This window comes from Chenopodium album, chromosome 13 (assembly GCF_948465745.1).
Source record: "Chenopodium album chromosome 13, dcCheAlbu1.1, whole genome shotgun sequence".
Taxonomy (NCBI): Eukaryota; Viridiplantae; Streptophyta; class Magnoliopsida; order Caryophyllales; family Amaranthaceae; genus Chenopodium; species Chenopodium album.
In genome coordinates, this window is record NC_137846.1 from 41,550,665 (window position 1) to 41,555,545 (window position 4,881).

General features: G+C 39.0%; 1 non-coding gene across 1 annotated transcript; it reads left to right on the top strand.

Annotated features, from left to right (window-relative positions):
- Positions 1-238: 238 nt before the first annotated feature.
- On the top strand, positions 239-344 carry LOC145577215 (small nucleolar RNA R71). The gene has a single exon (XR_014098684.1). It is a non-coding gene; the product is annotated as a small nucleolar RNA R71 (small nucleolar RNA).
- Positions 345-4,881: the final 4,537 nt, after the last annotated feature.

The following is a 4,881-nucleotide window of genomic DNA, read 5'->3' on the forward strand; positions in this document are numbered from 1 at the left end:
TTGGGAAGAAAGGTTGTTGATTGCGTTGGCTTGCTCCAATGCATAGACACCCTTGCTAGAAGTGGCCTCCCTTTCTCCTTCATACCAATCATCATAATGCTTTGCGGCCTCCTCTATGATGCATTCCACTTCATCCTCTCCTTTGTTCATGATTGGACCGCCGGCGGCGGCATCTAGGCTTGTTCTCCCTTGAGGTGATAGACCTCCATAGAAAGTGTGGATGAGTTGATACTTGGGTATCCCATGATGTGGGCATTGACGTTGAAGCTCTTTGTACCGGTCCCATGCCGCACTTAGAGTCTCACCACTCTTTTGGCGAAAACCTTGAATCAAAGACCGAGCCTCGGCGGTCTTCCTATGGTTGTAAAATCTCCTCAAGAAAGCCGTAGTTACTTGATCCCAAGTTGTGAGAGAGTTAGGGGGCACCTCCTTCTCTAGCCATTCTAGACTTCTCCCAATTAAAGAAAATGGAAACATCTTAAGGCGGATGTACTCTTGAGTCACCCCATTGGCTTTGATTGTGTCACAATATTTCTCAAATTCTTTTAAATGCTCATGAGGGCTCTCAAATTTTCCACCCGAGAATTGTTTCCTCTCTATCAAAGCAATCAAATTGGGCTTGATTTCGAAATTGTTGGCTTGAGTGGTAGGAGTTAGGATCCCACTTTGTGCTCAAAAGGCTTCGGGAACCCCAAGACGACTCATAGGTATATTCTCTCCCATTTTAGAACCTTCTTCACTTTCGGATTTAAAGATTGAAAAGGGGTTGATTTCCGAGGTGAATTAGAGCTATCTAAGTCTTCACTTGAGGGTGAAGATGGTGGAGTATCTTCCAATTCTCTTACTCCTTCTTTCGTTGGGGTGTGAGAATTTCTACTCCTCGCTCTTGCTTCTCTTCGAAGTAAGGACAAAGATCTCTCTAGCTCCGGATCGATGGGAATCAAAGACCTTGAGCGGGTTCATCCTCTGTTCATACAACAAAGCTAAGGAGAACGTAAGCACTGACAAGTAACAAGTAGTAGCAAATACTAACAAACAAGGAATGAGATAGTCTCAAATAAAGTAATGAAAAAGCAATGGAAGCCGTCTTCCCCGGCAACGGCGCCAATTTGACAAGGGAATAAACGCGTCGTCAATTGTCTATCCCTAGATCATATACAATTTATATAACCTAAACAAACCTAATACAAGTATAAGGAAAGCATAGGGGTCGAACCACAAGGAGACATGCATAAATACCACATTCACTACTTAAGACTTAAGCTACCTCGGGACAAGAAGTGTGATTAACTAAGAGATTAAACTAAAGATTAAGAATGATTAAAAATCAATATAACTAAACACCAAGGGAAGTAGGTAGATGTAGTTTCCATTTGATCATGAAATAACACGGAAGCAAAGCAATGGTAAACTAAGCATGCAAGAATATCGAAATAAAGCTCAATCTAACCGCCTTCGGGGTTAATCGATTTCTCCTAACATAGCCTCTATGTTTCCACACTAGAACCAAATATTAGAAGGTGCAATCAATGAAATATCGATAACAATGAACCTTAACTAAGTCAACTTCCGTTTCTTGTTAGCAAAGATTCACCTTTAATCAACTAACAATGTGCACTTGCAAGAAGATTAAAGAATATCAAACATACAAAGACTTTAATCACCATTAACATAACCCCAACATCATAAGCATGAATCAATTAACAACTACACCATCCCCACACCCTTGGCTAGGTGACTACTCACAAATCATATTGAAGACAATATCAATCATCAAATCAATAAGCATCAACATGATCAATAAGCAAAGAAGGAAAATCAAAATAAGCAAACAAAACTAAGTACAAAAGTAAAGAAAGAGAGTAAGAAATTGCTCATTAATTGAAGATGAAGATTTACAAAGATTCAATCAAGCTCCTTCTTCAATATCCAAGTTCATCAATGGAAATCCACACTTTCTCTCTCTACTAATGGAGTTTTCTCTCTCTAGATTAGGGCTAAAATGTTTCTAAGTAATGATAGATGCTCCACTAATCTCCCTACGACCTATATATATAGGTCCTTTAAAAGATACAAAAATACGAAATAAAAAGACTGCAACTCAGCGGTGCGCGCCCGCGCACAAACACTATGCGCCCGCGCAGAAGTTGTGCGTGCGCCCTCGCAGATATGTGGGTACGGGAAATTAGACCCATGGATGCGCGCCTTCTCCCAGCAATACTGCGCGCCCGCGCTTGAAGAGTGTGCGCCCGCACACAAGGCGCACACAACTTTCTGTTTTGGTTCTGCTTCTGCTGCTGTTTTGTGCGGGTTCTCCCAGGGCTGCGCGCCCGCACACATCAAGGTCGCGCGCCCGCACACAAAGCGCGCACAAGGCGCACAAAATCTTCCTTTTGTGTTATGTTCTTGGAGCATTCCTGCGCGGGTTCTCACAGTGTTGCGCGCCCGCGCACAGGGGAGTTTGGGGGTGAATTGCTCTTCTTCCAATGCCTTGATTCCTACAAAACAAAAACAAAGAAAACAAGGAGAAAGGCAAACAAAGAAAAGAGGAACAAAAAGGAGAGAAAAGGGGGCAAACAAGCTACAAATGGGAGGGAAAAACCCGTAAAGAGAACACTAAATTGTGGCATAAATGCCACTCATCAATTGATATTCGGAATCAAGGTTCTTGAGGTTCTTTTTGTGTGGTTTTTCTAGCAAAGATCAAGGTACGTTTAGGTGGCTAGATACCTTTGAAAGTGATTGGTTTGAATAACATGTTTACATGATTTGATTGGTGATTGAATTAAATTGATTTGAATTATGATTTTGAAATAAATTACGTTTGAAGGTATTGATTTTAATAAAAGTATTTTGAATGATTGTTTTTAAATCATGTTTTGAATGGTTTGAATCACTTATCGTGTTTTAATAAAGGAATTGATTTTTAAAGGTTTGTTGAATCAAATAAAAGTTTTTTTTTAAGGAAGAATTATTAATTTTGAAAAGTATGTGGAATTATTAAAAAGGAGTTTGAATTATATTGGAATTTATTAGATATTAAAAGGATTTATTGAACCATTGAATTATTATTATTAATGCTTTATAAGCATGTTGGTAATCCCACTATGCGGATTTGGTTTATTGATAAGGCCTTGGACTTTGGATGACCGGGTCTTTCCTCAAGAATAGCCTTGTAATAAGGAGACTAGCTTAGGGGGTGTGCACACTTGGGTGAGGAATTGAATTAAAAGAAATTGGTTCTTAATAAAGGAATTGGTTTTATTAACTATTATTTTGAATATTGAATCATTGGAATCGGTTTTGGAATAATGAGTTTGAAATTATTGGATTAATTATTGGAATTGATTTTAAAAGCATGTTTGCAAATAAATTGAGTTTACATTATCTTGCACTTATCGTACTTAGCATAATTTGCTAATCCGTATTTCTTATTTGTTTTGGTTTGCCCTGTTTACCGTAATGGTAAGCAATGTTGACTATTTTCAGGTGGAGTCATGAATGAGCACATAGGAGTCCCGAGATTTGCTTTACCTAGTTTAGGAATGTTGGTCTTGTCTTTATTTTGAGTACTCATAATAATGGTACTATTTTTATAAGTATTAATAAAAGAAAGTTGAGTTTCTGGTGCAAGTTTTGTTATTGAGTTAAGTATTTTGAGTAGCCTTGCATAATCACGCAGCGGTAACACTCCTAAGTCTATCTCTACGGTATAATTATACATATTATACTAGTATTTCCGTAGAGGGAGATTTGGGGGTGTTACAAAGTTCCTTAAAAACTTGTTGGTGGCTCCCTACTTTACTTTGTCCCTAATCGTATTATGTCAATTCCCACTTCATATGAGTGCCAAGCATGTTCACAATATGCTTAATGCAGGTGCACTCCGAACGACGCCTTCAAGTAGTAAGAGTCATGGCTCTGTATTAATCCTCTGTAGATGAACGAGCAGTGACAGGTCGCTTCTTAGCTTTCCAGGAGATAGGATAGTCACCTAGGAAGATGCAATAACCACTTGTTGATTTCCTGGAGATAGGGCAGCCAACCCAATCACTATCACAGTAAGCTGTTAGTTGTGCAGCTGAACTAGAAGCTAGTAAAATACCCTAAGATATAGTACCAACTAGATATCCGAGCAGTCTTTTTGCAGCTTGTAAGTGAACTGTAGTGGGCTGGTGCAAGAATTGAGCCAGTATATGAACTGAAAAGGCAATGTCAAGCCTAGTAATAGTTAAGTAGATGAGTCTACCACGTAATCTCTTATATAAGCCAGGATCAGGAAGAATGTCACCCTTATCAGCAGTTAATTTTAGGTGACTGTCCATGGGAAGCTGTAAAGGTTTGGTGAGCAGCATACCAAACTCTTTAAGAATATCAGTAGTGTATTTTTTTTAAGAGAGAAAGAAACCAGCCTTTGATCTGTCAATTTCAATACCTAGAAAGTATCTTACAGGACCTAGATCCTTCATATGAAAAACCTCAGACAAGAGAGTTTTGAGATTGGTTATTTCTAACATGTTATTACCACATATGAGAAGATCATCCACATAGACCAAAACAAGGGTGAGAGAGTTATCTTTGAGCTGCGTGAAAAGATTGTAAGATTTGGATTGAGTGAAGCTCATTTGAAGTAAGGTAGGTGCAGGATAGCTTATGAAACCATTGTCTAGGAGCCTGCTTGAGCCCATACAAAGATTTCTTTAGCTTGCACAGTAAGGAAGGATCAGCTTTAGGAACTAGAGAGATGTCTGCACACTGCTGTATTCTGCTCCTAAGTCTTGTATATCCTTGAGGCAGTTTCATGTAAACATTTTCTAAGAGATCACCATGCAAAAAAGCATTGGTGACATCCATTTGCACAGCAAACCAGTTTTCCAGAGC